At 35.2% G+C, this 17,721-nt stretch overlaps 2 protein-coding genes across 6 annotated transcripts in view; one reads left to right on the top strand and one right to left on the bottom strand.

Moving 5' to 3' along the window:
- Positions 1–17,721, top strand: part of LOC145937593 (uncharacterized) — a 227,773-nt gene that overhangs the window by 121,138 nt on the left and 88,914 nt on the right. The gene's annotated exons all lie outside the window — the stretch shown is intronic.
- Nrx-1 (neurexin 1) overlaps positions 1–17,721 on the bottom strand; it is a 225,470-nt gene that overhangs the window by 169,970 nt on the left and 37,779 nt on the right. The gene's annotated exons all lie outside the window — the stretch shown is intronic.

Here is a 17,721-nt window from a genome sequence, read left to right as displayed (position 1 = left end):
TTAGTTGATGGATATATTTTGCAAAAGCGTATAAAGAACATTATTGATTGCAAACTCAATAAAGAACAGTAGGTATATATTTTAATGCGAAATGCTCGAAATCGAAAAGATGAGAGAGATCGGGACTTTTATCAGATTAACGGTTTTATTAATTCGACAATCTGACCTTCATATTATGTGTCTTTCTGAAATTTTGCAGAAGCGTATAAAGAACGTTATTGATTGCAAACTAAATAAAGAACAGTATATATTTTAACGCGAATTGCTCGGAATGGAGATGGAAGACGATCGAGATTTTCAACGGATTAATGGCTTTATTAATTCGACAATCTGACCTTCGTCGTCTTTTCTTGACGGGCTTAGAATTTCGATGTTCGTTAGTTTAATTAACGGATTTATCATCCGTTTCGACAATGAAATATCCTTCCAATCGATAAGTTTCCACTAATTGAAATCGTGCTCGCATCTCTGTAATCTAGCCACGCGTACACCTCCTAATTGGAGGGCTAAGGCCACGAATTATGATCCGCTCGTTCATTTATTCTATGCGATACTCTGTTCGATCAGATAACATTGAAAATGCGAATCGATGAAATATATGTCGCAATGTGGAATTCTCACGTTGTTAAATAAATCTCGACCGGGTAGATTGTTTCGTTTACCATTTTACATTTCCAGAATTTAATTTTATCGACATTTTATATCTCGACTGTGTTAGTCTAAAAAAAGATCAATAAATTTAAAGTTGTATAATCACTCTATTCATAAAAATGTACATATTTCAGTGCAACTTCATATTTGTACTAACATGGAAGATGGACATATAGAATAATTGACAGAAAACTGAAATGCAAAAATCTGATTTAAAATAAACATTTATTTTTACATTACTTTATTTCTATCCGTGGATTGACAGACCTACGTTAATTAAACATCACGTATAAATGCTATGTGTCCTTAAATTCTTTGATCTCTTTTTTTTTGTAAATTATTGTATTTATTAATCATTAAGCTTTCCCACACATTCCTTTTCTCTCCCCTTTCGTCACATAAAGCTTCGTCTTTAGATCTGTCATACCAATATCATACAACCTTTTTACCATCTTGTGGAAGAAACTAAACCATATATTACTGATTTACACAACGCGCACAGAACATAACGACGTTTATACGTCGCAAAATGGCATGGTGGAAAGTACACTCGTTTACGCCGATAATATACGATCCCTCCAATTTTCGTAGCCCGAGACGACTCTCGTTCTCGAGAGCTACAAGTATATTCACGGTCGATCGGGCGACTGTAACCCCGTAGGGTGAAGATACGACGTTTCCCCTGAAAAAGGGAGAGAACGTCGTTGAGTCTGGATGTCGGCGAAGTGCTAACGGCGAAAGAAGACGAGCCAATCGATAGCTCCGACAAACGAGGTACGACAGCCCGACAAAATATTGACTCGTACTACTTGGCAGCGCGGTCCCCGAATTTTGGTGAAATTTCCGCAACCAAAATCCCCTTTCCTATCTTAGCGCGAGGATTGCATTCGCGACGGTAGAGAACTTACAAATTTTCATATCTGAATTTACGAGAACAAATATTTTCTGCATATTTGCTTTGTTTCTTGAAAACGAAATATACAAAATAACGAAGCGCGAACAAGACGGAATAAAACAAGCTTGCAAATGAAAAATTTGCAAATGTGGAAAATAAAGAAAGCAAGAAAAAAATCTTGGAAATTTGAAAACTGCAACGAAATACGACTCCAATAAAATACGAATAGAAAAGGACAACTGAATGAATGCAAGGAATTAAATTTTGCCAACATGTAAAAATATTGTAATAAAATATAGCAAGTGAATGTGAATATATTGAGAGTAAATATTTTTCAAGTTAATTAAGTAATTTAAAAGTCAGTTGAACAAATACTAAAACAGACTCTTGAATTATATCCATATTTCAAGAGTTTGCTTATTACACTTTCATATTTTATTTAGAATATTGTTTCTTGAATCCCCTTTGAATTTTCAAAACGTAACAAGTATAAAATTTGTCTAATATAATAAATTTACGTAAGGAAAATAAAAAAATATTAAATAATATTTAATAAATAACTAATATTTAATTTAATATTATTTTATGTATCTTTAAAAGAGCGTAAGAAAAACTTGAAACTCTTTTAGATATTTTTATTATCTTGAGTAGAATATAGAAGCGCCATCAAGAACCGAGCAAACGAGCTTGACTTCGGAGATAAAGATAAGACTTGATGAGGAGAAGGGTGGAATTCAGTATCGTTGCATAGAGCATACATCGACGCCATTTCTACTTCCGGCATACAGTTCATTCTGTTCCACTTTATCGCGAGTTACGACAGTCTCGCGGCAAAATTATTTTTTCAGGGCATACGCTACTGCAGCGTAACGTAAACATACAATACCGTCTTTCTTGCTTTATCCTGGCGCGTTAAAGCCCAGCCCAACAAAATATATAAGACACTTTGAAAGATACGATTGTAATCTTACAGAAATATCAGAAAAATCATTTTAGAAAAGATTTATTGATAAATTTTAAATATAACATTACTAATGATATTATCATAATATATATGTATTATTAATAGAGAGATATAGAAATTTCTATAGAGCATAATTACAAAATGAGAACGAAAATTTGTTGATTATTCCATAATACCGATTATACGCAACGCTTGATGAATAAAACGCCCGCTGCGATATGAACAACGATGTATCACGATAACGGAAAACAATACTAACGTGTTACAATATTAATATTTCCCGTTCAAACTAGAATTACGCTACTTTTAGGATATTCTATATGGCCTACTTCTATTATGGCCGCTACTCAGAAATTTCTGCGGCATGCACCGGAAGTTTCTAACTACCGAAGTTAGCAGACACGGGGGCTATTATAGCGTTGCATCCAAACCAAGCTTTCCCTCGTGCAAAATAATCAATTAAAGAACCATCGATGAGAAAAAAAACCGATTGCGATACGTTATCCCGAACGCTGAAATCCCTCGCGTGTTCAAAAAAAAAGTATCCGATTAATGGTCATGGACGAATGTAGGAGCAGATAGCTAGAGAAAGAGCTTCTCCCGGAGAGAGATGGAAGCTCAAGGTCACCGAAACGCGACAGAATCGCGCGTACCTGGTCCCCGTTCCACCCTGTCTTCCGAAACTTCCCCTTCTTCCCCTGCCACACCCTCCCCTGCCACCATATTGATCGGCCCCTACACTTCACAGCACCCCCTACTGCGTCTCGACCATCCCTGCAGTCGCTACCGCGACGTTGCCGCGTCTTTTTCCCTGACAATTTGCTGCGTTCTAACATTCGAAATTCGAATATATTGATAGACCAGGTGACACAAAAATATTATCAAAAAAAATCGGATAATCTGACGATCGATGAAATTGTTTATACCGTCGACAAATTGCTTGAATATCGTGAAACTGTATCATTAATTATTATTTATCATTTACAGCAATCTATTTCACAGTTGTTAATTGTTAATCATATTTGTTAATCAAATTTAACAGAAATTATTATGGAAATATTTAAAGAGAAAGAGCAGAAAGAAATTAAGTTTATTCATTATATAAACACAGCGTTAGAACGTGGCTCAGTTATAATTATAAAATATTTCTCTCGTTGAAGAGGGTCTTCTTTTCAGGTCCCTCTGGTTAAGAATTAAAATGTAGTATCAAATGTTCAAGTTAAAATGTCTTTTATGTAGGTTAAATATCGAACAATGTATCTCTCGTATATACATATATAATGTAAAGCAAAATCGAAGAATATTTTTGTACATTTTATTCCAAGACCTGCCCACTTTCGTATTCAAGAATTGATAAGCAAATGAGATTTCTTCGCCGCTATACGATAGAGGTTCTCTCAGAGGGTAAAAAGTGTTGAGAACATATACATACGACCTATTATATGTACACATATAGCATGTCTTACTTCCTTTTGCACTTTTTAACTCAACCTCACGATACACGACAAAGCCGAATAACATTGTATATAATGATGTGATAGATGAGAAAATAGCAATACTATATATATATATTAAAAAATAAATCGACTTCTTATCTAACATTTATTGATAATTTTTTAATAAAATAAGTACGTTGAAAAAATGCTGTAGGGATGCAAAATGGATGCATACTGGAGTTGAAGGTGCACCGACTACGCGCATTCGATGCCCTCCCTCATTCCCAACCCTGTTATCTGCCCACGTATCATCTTTTATTTTCCGCTCACTTTCCTGTTTGTTTGAGAAAGAGAAAAGGAAAAGGGAAAGAGAGAAGGGATCGATGCAAGCATTCCGCGCAACGGCCAGTAATATCGCTTTCTCACCTTTATATCTTTAGAAATCCTCGTAGCTCCCCCTTTGATATTAGTTGCAAAGCGCGCTATTCTACGAAATCCCAACAATAGAACGTCCGTAATTCTCGATCGTTTCACGCGACTGCGACTTTATATCCCTTGTTCGTACAAGACAACAGAGCTGTTCCCCTCCAATTAGTTAATCTCTTTCCCGATAGCGCCTTTTATTGAATCCTTTTGTCAGGGAGATTTGTCTTCCGCATTAGAAATCGACTACAGCGATAACTTGTTTATTTAAGTATCTAACAACACAGTTTTTTAACATACAGTGTGATGTACTATATCTGTATCTGCTAATTTATACACATATTATTAACAAATGCACTGTCTCTTACATAAGTTATCACAATAATTTTTAATTAATATTTGTTTTACAAGCAATTAGTGAGATATAAAAATAAAAGAATATTTAAAACACTAAAGTGTTTAACGTATCATTAAAATTAATTGCGTTGAAATGAGTAACAATGTAGAAAGATATTTATACAGCTTACAAATCTATATATATATCGAATCATACCTAATACATTTTATAACATTATAAAGAAATATTCTTATTTTCAATTATTACTATTTATTTATATAATATAAAAAATTTGATATGACAATTTCAATTTTATATTTAAATATAGCTTTTAGCTTTTTTATTTGCACAATAAATACAAATTTATGACCACAATACAATCAAAGCGAGTATTGATCTTTTTTTAGTATTCGATAACAAGAGCATTTAATGCATGTAATAATACCTTTTAATAAAAAGTGAAATAATTTCGCTCGAATAAAAATATCGAAACGTAAATATAAAATTCTTAAATTGCGACTAATTAAAAAAGAATAGATTTTGACAACTTGCATTTCAGAGTAGCAAATAGTAAAAATGAAAGGTTATTCTTCAGATAATAAATATACGGATTAAAAATTAATAGAATTTTGAATATAAAGGAAAGCATAATTACTAAGATTTAAAATTGATTTTTGTTTTAATAGAGAGTTAGAATTAAAATTACTTTAATATAAAATCTTTGTATAGTGTCTGGGGGATAACATATGTGTGTATTTAATATACAAACATAAATGCACTATTTAAAAAAATATAATTCTTGTTAAATCTAAAACACGTGGACGCGAAAAGACGATAGATAGATAGATTGATAGATTTCGATGCGGATTAATTCGCATCACCGACACGCTTGGGCGGAGGAAAGATAAAAAACCTATCAGTGGCACAGCCGATTAATTTCGAGCTACCGATGAGATGTAATTTCGGACTGAATGCTCGATCACCGAAAGGTTAGAGATTGTCAAAAGGTCGCGAAGCATTGCTGCATTTAATTGTTATAGAATTTTCTTTAAAAGTGAACATGCATGTGTGCTTAATAGACGAATTAAAGAGACTGGTCTTTAAAACTTTTGCGAGAAATTTAAGCGTCAAAATGTCAATATAACGTTCATAATACATAAGCAGCTTATTTCTAAATCGTCACGGACGTATCTTTTTAAAAAATAGAGATTTTTTTACAGAGCTATGAAAAGCTCATAATAATTTCACAATAGCACATATTGTTCCTCTTCTTTAAATATATCTAAGTTTAAAATGAATTTGAAAATAAATTCTTTATTTATAACACTGCATTTAACATGCAACGGTGTCATCTTTTAATATATTGTTATATAAGAACTTGTAGAACATAAGAAATACATGTTCCTTATTTTCAAGATATTAGATAAGTTTTTTGCAATTTAAGAAAACAAAAATCAGAGCAGCTGTTTTATAATGATGAAATATAAAAAGTTTAATTTAAAATTTTAACTATTTGTAAAATAATTTTTAAAAGAGATACTGTAATATAAAAGCTTTATCATTATTTCATATTAAGTTATCTTGACTTTCTGAATACCTTGTCGGTATCAATAATGGAGTGCCGTATTCAATAATGGTTATTCAAAGTCCGAGGAACTGCCGGAAGCAGAAACTACTTCGCACTGCTACCCATACTCAAGTCCTCTCACACAACTATTTCTAGAAGACCGAAACTCCGAATTTATAGAAACGTCGTCGGACTTGCTATGACCTGTGCAGAGACTCGTCTGACGAAGAGAGATGAGAGTGCTCTTGAAAATTAGCAAGTAAAAATACTAAAAGGGATATTTGAACTCGTAAACCGAGATGGTTGCAATCATACGGAAAGTTGAAAGAATTTTATGGCTTTTCGAGAACACTCTATAAACTCTCATATGAAGGATTATTTAGCGATATTAACAGAACAATTACATATGTTAACTTTCTCAAGTATGTATATGTCAGCTTTTTCAAGTTATCATATCAGTTCAAAGACACGAAGAAGTTTTAATTGTAAAGACAACTAAAGCAAAAGGTCTGATATTCACTGTAGTGACAAATTGAATTCATATCACGATTCTGAGGAAACAATGATCACCGGACAACTAAATGCGGCAAAAGTAGAGCAAACTTTAATAATCGGCCGTTAACGAAGTTTGATATATTGTCGGGATCTTGTGAAGTACCAAAGAGAGAAGAAATCGAGGAGAGGCCACACGTATCGAGGTTAAGGGTCGCCGAGAAGTTTTCATTATTTCCGAATCCGCGAAATATAATTTGACGCGCTGCAACTTGGTAAAGTTCTCTATATTCTTCACGCGCTATAAAAACGTCAACAGAATGTCGTTGTTTCAAATGTGAAAATCGCCTCTATTACTCAAAGTAAAAGATCGGCTACGCGAGCTGCAAATTCCGTAACATGTCTAATTCTTTCGTAAAATAATCGATGCAATTATTTGCAAAGTTTTAAATGTCTGATAAAGAAGATATCTCTCTTCCAGCGCGGTCAGCAAATCGATGCAAATATCATAGGTCAATCCTTCTTTCCTCGATATATGCGCTTTCTCGTGCGCCTACGATTTCTCCGATAATGCCATATAACACGCCGATCCGTCAAGCTCAAAGATTAATTGAGGCCAGTATTGCAGGCCAGCATCGATGCTGCAGCCGTACTATCGCGTCTTGGCATGAATATAAGCGTGCAAGATGTATCGTGTCCTTTCTCTCTCTCTCTCTCTCTCTCTCTCTCTCATAAAGATAAGTCTTATCGAAAATTACTGTTAAATTTTTTATTATTATCAAGATCTAATCTTACTATTTATTAACAGTATATGAATTGTGAGTGTGTTAAAAAAAATTAAAACAAATAAAAAAGCCAGTATTATTAATTTACTAAACAAGGATGCACATTTTGTGTACCATTTTATTACGTATTTCTGTAAATAAATGAATAAACATATTTTTTATTTAATGTGAATATATAAGTATTCAAGGCAAAAATATCCCGATTAATCGCAATATTGCGCTCCTCGCTTTAATCAAATACGTGAAATTTAATTCCGCGCCGCTGAATCTTCAATTCGATTAACTCGAAAAACATGCGTTGTGTAGAGAATGAATTGAATTTTCAATTATTATATACGATTATATATGTTTCTAATGCGATGAAAATTTCAACTTAATTGCGTTGCACACGTTGTACAGCGATGTATTGTAGTATTTAATAAATCATCTAGATTGATCGGTGCGCTCAATTTCGTAAGGTGTCTTTCGAGAACAAATAACCTTCGTAGTTGTTTCAAAAAGATTTCCAGGCCATCAAGCTTCGTCCTAGAGTAGAGACTATTTCGGAATGTCAGTCGTGGTCGTCGTCGTCGTACAACATACGGATACCAGCAGGTGAGTACGTAGAAATGTCCAATGTCTCCTTTGAAAAATCGTCCGCAGAGTGGAGCCCTTGCTCCAAGTAATTCCTGTGATGAATGTACTACGGATTCAACAATGGTCAGCCCCGAAGCACATTGCCACACTTTAGAATTACATTCTTGTTAACTCCGAGTCATCGACCGCGCACGCTTTCGAACCTATCTCGACGATTTTGCGTCGAGAAATTTTTCTACGTGCGGGAAATACGTTCGGACTAGAACGCCTTGTAATTACAACAAGTTCTCTTGTCTAATTGTAAGTTTCTTAAAGGAAGAAGGCAAAAAATTTTTGTAAGAGCCTCGTCTGCATAGTCAGCGTTCCATTTGCTAATTGCTAAATGTTCGTAAATCGAAAAATAAAGACCAAACTGCATTCAATTATCTCGTTGATGAATTCCACGCGAAATAAATTAAAGATTGAAGAAACTGAAGATGAGAGAAAAAGAGAAGACGACTAGTCCGTTTCTGAAACTAGTAAACGAGCTCTCGATTTGATGAACGAAAGTATGAACGCTATTGCATCGCACTTTTTAATTCCAGTCACGGGATAAAAAATCTATAACATACTATATACACACACATAGAACGTGAGAAACGAAATTCTCTGTCGCATAAAGCATTCCCCGTTCGCATGCCAGAAGAGCCAGAACATCGCGGTAAGGAAGAAACGGCGCACGAGTGTGGGCGGACATTTTCTTGACGTCAAAGGTTTCTAGCCAAGGTTTTCTAGCTCGGTCGCGCGGTTTTCCAGTCACGAACAGTCAGTGTGGGAAAAGGCATTACGGGTGCGCGGCGAAAGGAAACGATATCTCGTTGCACGTCCCTGACGAAGAGAAATTGCCATTGGCCAATGAATTGGAAGCCATTCGCTGATCGAATTCAGGTATCAAGCAAGTAATTAAATCGTCGCGTAAAGATGCTCGCGGATGTATCATACATCATAGTGGTATATATGTGCAACAGTTTTCCGCCACAATTTCCGACTTCCGCTTCGAAAGTGGAAAAAGCCGAGGCAAATTTTGAAAAATAAAAAATCAAAGGTACAATGAGTGGAGAGAAAAGTACAATATTGATATGTTGTAATATATAAATCAAGCTCTGGATTTTACAATATGGGGCAATTCAGAGGGACAAAAAGCTAGTACTAGAATCATCAATATACTTGGTGTTATTGACAATTTTATTCAGGTTATGCGTGACAATGTGCCGCATTTTTGTTTATTTCTGCGACAAATCTGACACAATAATACACAGCAATAAGCATAAAGAGCAACGTGGATTAATTTGCTTATATGGTAATCGTTTCGTTGTGAATAAATTTGCCGTTTATGCGTGCAAAGAGACATTTTATGCGACTATTTGTAATTCATAAACTAAAATGTCGCGAATTCTCCGCGATTAGTCGATTATCTCAGATATTATACATTATTACCTAAATGTATGCCTTTACCTTTATCGTTGACCTTTAACAACTTCAACGCTCGTTACATCGATCGCGTTCCTCGTACAAATAAAACAAGTCTTTTCGATGAAGATAATGATTCACCTCGATGAAGGACGAGGGAATCATTATTTCCTCGTAGACGAGTTCTTATTGAACAATTCCGCACGTCGTTCTAATAATCTCATTATATCACGTTAATACAGTTACGTCGTAACACTACGGTAAACAGTTTTATGTATGTAATTGTGTTTTGCCAATATAAAAAATTGCCAATACTACTCACAGCGCGCTTATCTTCATAATAATTATAATTAATTATTTTAATAGATTATCATATATAGAGCAAAGTTTTAACAAGCTTCTAATAATACAATTTAAATAATATATTATCAGTATCTGTTATAAAAATTGCACAACTAAATTATTTATTTAAAAGTACAGAAATGAAAAACCGATAAAATAAAATAAAAATAACTAGAGTAGTTGAGAATACTTAGATATATAATAAAAAATATTTGTTTTGACTAAAAACTCTTTTGCACACTGCTTAAACCTTGAGTCAACATACCTCCAGATAACGTGTAGAGGAACAATTAAATTTTCACTATGTCATGTCATCATATAAAGCTGGCTCTGTTCTATGGCGTCAACTATACATAGCAATAACGCAATAAAGTGTAAAATCGCTAAAGTGTACATATATACATTGTGTAAATATATACAAGGGAAGTAAATATAAACATTATGCAACGAGAAGGATTTAACTTAAGTAAAATTATAAAAAAATATTTGAACAATGTGTGGTCGTTATCTCATTAAAGTCTTTACATTTTATTTCCAGGTTTAAACACTAATCATCATATATTCTTCACCTATTCTCATTAGACTACTTGGCCAAATTAAAATTGATTTTTTCTGAATGTCTGAGAATCTATGATTTTCGAGTAATTAAGGTTCAAGTTTCAAGAGTAAAATAATTAGAGGCTCAAGTTTCAAGAGTAAAATAATTGATACTATTAATTCTGTAAGTGGATTTTATACTTTTAACAGGATTTAAAAATTTAGTAATGCGGTAAAAATATATTGAAAAAGTATGATAAATAACCTCCCTCTCGACATTTTCTCTGAGAAAAAAAAATCATCTTGCAATCGATAAAAAAAAAATTGTGGTTAAATGGATATTTGATCATTCTAGAATGCCTTGTATAATATAATAAAGAGAAATTAATAAATATGATATAACATGATTATGCAAGGACTGCTTTTGGCATAAAAATAGCATAGATCACCTGCTTGTTCTATCGTTCATAGAAAAAAACAAATATAATCAAAACAGGGTACACTATATATTTATATTATATAATAATAAAGGAAGCACTCTATTATATAAAGAATATCGTATATATATGTGTAGTGGCTGACATTTTAGCTCGATATATATTTAATGTATTACTTCGCCCTTCGCACCTGCACGCTATAATCTCTCCGCTGAACGTAATTATATTCTTCAATGAATAAACGTCAAGCGGAGGGTCTATAATCTGATGATGTAACAGAAACATTCATCCTCAATTGTTGCATTTGATTAGATTCGAACGAGTCAAGCGATTTCGAGGAATCTAAATATCCGCACACGTGTAGCAAATGCAAAGTTCGATTATCATTAAATCGATTTCCGTGAATCGCCTGCATTTTAATCATGAAGTGTCTCTGCCGGTGTACGAATACACATTTATTCATTGTAAATGTTATCAACTTGATGAGCTGTCATTATCGGGCTCTGTTCTCAACGCGACTTTTTCATTTACTCAAATATAATTACATTAAGATCCGCCGTCGGACGCACTTGGATCGATAACGCAAACTATTTCCAACTCATTCCCCGGCTTCTCGTCCTCATTTCTGTCTCCCTTGAAACTGCAGCTCCGCGTTATGTAAGAGGCGAGGTGAAAAAAAAAAAGAGAGAGAAGAAGGAAAAAAAGCGCACAAGAGAAACAATTCTATTCCGGTGTTTCTGGAAGGGGTGCGTCACGAAATCAGAAACTACGCTTCTTCTTAACAATGTTTCTTGCTTATCTTTGCCGCTGCGCGGAAATAGCGTTGCCGTGGCAAAACATTTTCCGACGGAACGGCATTCAATTTTTCCGCCGTCGCTGCCCTTTTTCTCCAAACTACCGCAGCCCTCCTTCTTTACCTCCCCGCGAAACATCTAAGGTTTGCGATCCGCTGCAGATGCCAGATCGAATGTGGAATTATGCATTTATGCTTCCTCTACACAGCAACGTCTTGTTAACGACTTTTCCATCTTAATCGGTCTCACAGAAAATTGCACGACCAGTGGCGATCTTTTTTCTCGATTTAACTTTAAATAAAATTCCGTAAAATAAGCATGTTTCTTTTTTTTTTTAATACAAATTGAGATATTTGTACTTAACGACTCTGAATGATTACAAAAGTTAATCCGGAGATTAATTTACAATGAAGAATGGAAAAGAGTTTCTGTTACAAATAAGGGTGTAATGTTTCGGTTGAAAAGTTTTAATTGGAAAATATTATCTACACGCATATTTATATGATTAAAACATTCGTTAACGTTTTCCGCTGTTTCGCATTGTCATCCGCGCGCTGAACTCGTTCGCACGCAAATTATTATCGCACGGCGATTTATTTAATCCGTCCGTCATTGAGGCACGTGAATGTACGCGGGCCAGTACATACAACATTATACTGAACACACAACGGGTCACATTTCGACGTATTATGTAAACGCATGTAATAACATTATCTAAGTACGTACGTTTACGTATATTATGTTTCGAATACACGAGCCAGTCGAGCATGTCTCCACTGCATAATTTGCGCGGCGAGATGCCGCTCGCTTTTCGCAAACTATCCGCCAAAATTACGACGTATTGCAATCTCGTTTGTGAGAACGTTTGCTTTACTGGTATAGCTTACTTTCGTACCGATGCACAAAATGCCGATGCACAATGACGGATGTCTGGGCGGACGAAACGTCAGAGCATTCTTTCGCGAATTGTTCTTCTGCAAGCAATATGTTACATTCCTGGACCGCTATAGCTGTTAAAAAAACGGCCTTTACCTATTTGAAGTTCGGATTATACATACATACATATACATACTGTGTGTGGTCTACTTCCCTCTACGAGCTATCTCTTCCCTTCCGCGAAGCATTAATCGCTCTCTGACTATCGCTACTATAGAAATGCATCCGCGTACTTTAACATTTCGCCTCGCGTGCAACCGTGGTCCACATTTAGGCAGAAAAACGATAAAGCGTAGGTATTTTTGCGCGCTCGTATTCGGTCGAACATAAAAGCGCCTAAGAGAGGGATTTTATGGATTAGACCTTGTATGTGTATGTGTGTGTGCAATCTTCTCTAATTGCCTAGAATTTATTAATGTAATAATAGCCTGAACATGAGATACACGCATTTTTCTTTATGCTAAATCTGATGATACGACATAAAATATTAATTATCGTTATGACAAAAAAATATTTTACAATTCACACAATTTATTTTTATATATGATTTTCTCTCAGCTTATACTATTTCCGATTATATCGGATGTTTTTCTTTCCTTCTCTCTTCTGGATATTTTTAAAATATAAATTTTAAAAAGTCCACCCAGGCGTCACTTTGAGCGCCGCATCTGCTTAAAGGTTACCGCCGAATGTAGGTCGATTCTCAAATTCTAACTTGAATCCACGATGCGGCCGAAACGAACCCCCAGTCTCCACCCTTCTAACCCGGAACGGAGACAAAGAATGATCGGAAAGAGGGACGAGGAGATAGCGGAGGTGAAAAGTTGCATGTACGGTTGTAGAGGTGGTTGAAGGTGGTGCCGTGGTGGATATGCGGCAAAGGTAAAGGTCAGATAAAGCGAATGCTATCGACTACTTTGTTCGTGGAAACGCTTTACCAACTCCCATTCTATTTCACATCGAGTATTATGTTCATTCTCAGTATTTGCCATTACCCTCTATTACTCACTTCCGTTTTTATTACTGATCTACTTATTGCTACGTTCTTAATACTGTTATTTATGATTTAATTTCTCGCTAATGTTACTATCATGAGATTAGTCAGTTAAATAAACTTAATCTTAAATATTCTTTTTAATATCTCATTGTGAAAATTACTTTGTTTAATTTCTCTGTAATTTTAATCAATTTTGATATTATTATAATATTTTACGTAAAGGAAAGTTTTAATCCAGTGTATCGTGTATACCATACGTCAAAAATTTTTTAAAAGAACGTTAAAATATGTATATCGCTATATCATAATCCTTGAAAAAACGTATTTTTTGTTCATATACAAAGATGTAAAAACTTGATAATGCTTTTAATACTTTGAACATATCTTTTATTACGATAAAAGCTTCGACAGAAAAAAATTTCAAAATTTTACCGCATGCATATACGAGTATACGGGCGAGAAGAATAAAAGTCGGTAGAGAGAGGCGTGTGATCGGAATGTAAATAAAGAGAGAGAAAAATAGGCAGAAAGAAATTTTGAACAATGCGGTTGGTCGATCGACAAAACGCGTCGCTTCCGCCGCGCGAAAGAGACGGGCTGGAAGATACGATGGATAGGGGCGCGCTTGATAAGAGGGGGTGATACGGGGTTAATCGCCGCGTTCACACTCATCGCGCATCAAAGCCACTCGGCTACATCATACACGCGCCTATCCACAATCTCCTCCCCCCCCGATCCGGAAAAGGGAGAATCAATGAACAGCGAAATTCGACGCGAACCGCCGAGTGTCGTCCGGAATGCGAAGGACGGATTTATTATTCAGCAAGTGCTCACACGTTGCGATATTCTCGTTCGGATCAATATCAGATGGTGATTTATATGGCTGACGTTATTTTGATATTCAAATTTTATCTTCTACTTATGCACAGTAAACGTCATTAATGGTTAAACATTATAAATGACTCTTAATAGCACGGGGAATTTAAATTGTGTTTTTCACACGAGAGCCCTATCAATTCCTTAGCATTATTAATGCGTCTTTCACTTCAAGTTGGGATAAACAGCATATATTATCATGCGATAACTTATATATATCGCCAGTATAAATTCTCTTCGTCTTAAAATAAAAAATATTAACTTGTGATAAATAAAATTTATATTCTTATCAAATAGCCGTCTCTTTTTCCAATAACCTGAGAGTTGTTAATTAAAACAGTGCGCGCTCGTTGAAACTACGGCATTTACATCGCAAAGAAATCGTAATCAGGAGCGGTCGTTAGGGCTTAACGATCGATGCGGTCGGCTATGTCAACACGAAACTAATCGGCATAGTCGGAGAGCCGGCGGTTATCCCGGGAATCCTGCAGGATCGGTTATCCCCGGCGCTCGTGCGGTTGAATGTAACGATTCTGCCCCGAACATCGGCCTCGAACAATTTTCTAACTCGAGCCATAACACTATTTAAAGTCTTAATAACTCAAATTGTATGACTTAACTCTGTCATTACTACTGCTCGATATTAAAAATAGTATATCAAACAAGAATATAATTTTATATAATACAATTTTCGTGTAAAAAATGCTTCAATGTTCTGTCTAGATGGATATATTTTATGACAATTTATTATATAGTTTTCATTAATTTTTTATTAATTTTTTACACTATTCGTTTTTATATTCTATATTTTATATTTAAATATTATCGTAGATTATTTAGATTGTTTAGATGACAGAAAACACAAAACGAAACATTTTTGTAATATTATGTCATATCTCTATATATGAACAACAGTAAATAAATTAAACAATTTTCGTAATTAAAATAATTAAAACTTCTTTAATTGCAGAACAATGCTATGGCAACGTTTTAGATGACAATTAATCGCAATCACGATGACAATTGAAGCGAGTTATTTTCGAAAACCGAGCAGCAGTCGGAAATTTGCTAGATTCGAGCACTTGCGGGTACAATCTTACTGCGAATTGCAGGCACAACTTAGAGTTGCGCTTGAGATTCCTCGAGTATCTGGCACCCCTCATTTCGATACGTATATAGGATTAACGACCGTCGAGCGCCGTCGAATAATGACTCGTCAACTTAATTAAATTTAAACTCCCTCAGCTGCGCGACGAAGTAGTTTTCGAGTGGGCTCAATCACTGTGACGTCTTCGGGGGGAATTAATGTCTAGGCACAAGCCTTTCGAAATATCTAACTCAAAATACCCAACTCTAATTGTGTTATCACACACACACACACACACACACTCTCTCTCTCTCACACACAATTTTCTTCAGCGCCGATAAATCGCGCCGTTCGCGATATTTACGCTCTCTTTTTTCTTTTTCTTTTTTTTTTTTTTTTTTATAAACGAATTATTCGTTCGCTGTGTTCAACCGCATGAATAGCGAAAAATTCGCGCCGCGTCGTCTCGCGGTTGTTTAGAATGCACGGGAAAAAACCGCACTGCAGAGAGCACGAGCGTTGGAGAACACCTTCGTTCCTGATGACGAGGAGGGTTGAGAGGGCCGCCCCTCGTTACGCTCGGCACCACCGTCGAGAAAGATTTTCCGCGGCCTTAACAGGAGTACAAACGTTTCGAGTACTCTGCCGGGAAGGACGACTCGCCTCCACCCTTCAAGTCGCTAAGGGCCCGACCTGCACACCCGTGATAAGAATTGCTCGACATTGTTGGGTTTTCTACTCCGAGAAAGACTCGACCGTGTGGCGTGGAAAAAAAAGGTATCACGTTATACAACTTCGAACAATTTTGCATGGATTTGCAGACAAGCGTCGCACATCGCGTTAGAGAAGATAAAATGGTGAAAATTTTTATAATTTATTAATTTACTATATTTTCTGTTTGGTGAATATTAAAAAAATATAATAGCAATTTTATAAAGTAATTTTAAAAAATATATATGAGCATTGCAATATATCTGAATACGAACATAAATGTTTTGTAAATTTTTAATGTTTAAAACTCTAACTTTTATATGATTTATTAATTTATGTAATCACAAGAGATTACAGTTCCATTAAATGACAAGAATTTTTAATGGTTACTACGTGCGGGTGCACACAGTTTATATTTTAAAATATTCTCTACTTTACGTGGTATCCAGCGTTAAAGGAAAATGCGAATATTCAGAGACAGTATCTGTTTGCGTGAGCGTGTGTATGGATGTGCGTGTGGGTATACGGGAAGAAGGAACCTCATTTTATTTCATGCAGCGCAATATGTCAGAATTATATGTTATATTCATGACAGAGGTTTCTTTTTTTAACAGTTGGCCCATTTCGCTAAAAATGTCTTTTCAAATAAAATACGTTTTAAGAGTGATTCATTGTTGCCCGCGGACACGTACGCGATACATACATACACGTACGTACCGTGGGAGCTTTTGTCGATCTCACGAAGAACGAACTTGCGACTGGATATACGTGCGAGAAATTTCAAGAAAGTCAGACCGCAGCCTTTGCCGTCTGAAAGTTGCAAATCCTTGGCGGACTTTGCACAATGGCGCGCAAGTTGGTTCGCGCGCAATAAAAAATGGGCCACCGCGATTTCGCGCGTGAATTATCCCGCTGTGAGCAAATTGAAACTGCCGGCACGACTTCCGAATATATTGCGAACTTGAGTTCGTTCGTTATGCGGGGGGGTTTTCGTGCCCACACACAGGACTTGCGAGAGATACTCAGACTGCGAAATTAAGCGCATAACGCGGGAACGAGAACAGAAACGCCGAGCGACTTTGATCAATTCTGGTTTCGTGATATCAGAATATATTCTCGCTACATATCGTTCATCCAGTTTCACAAGTATGGCATAGTTTTTAAAAGATTTCAATAGAATTTTCATTAAATAAGTATGAAAGTTATTCAGTTTTTAAATTATTTTTTTTATTTTTAACTAATACTAATTACGGAGATTATGGCGATCTGAGAGATTTTATTATTTAATAGAAATTACACTAATGCACATCAGATAAAAAGCTTTTTCTATTTTATTAAAATTTTAATCTATTTTTACTCAATTTACTTTTAATAATTTTATTTCTATCGTGCAAATTTAATTTTTTCTAATTTATTTTATATACTATAT

This window comes from Prenolepis imparis, unplaced genomic scaffold, assembly GCF_030444845.1.
Source record: "Prenolepis imparis isolate NDT839.2.m4 unplaced genomic scaffold, iyPreImpa1.0 SCAF_6, whole genome shotgun sequence".
NCBI classification, from domain to species: domain Eukaryota; kingdom Metazoa; phylum Arthropoda; class Insecta; order Hymenoptera; family Formicidae; genus Prenolepis; species Prenolepis imparis.
Note: the sequence above shows the minus strand (reverse complement) of the source record. Positions and strands in the feature narration are given on the sequence as shown.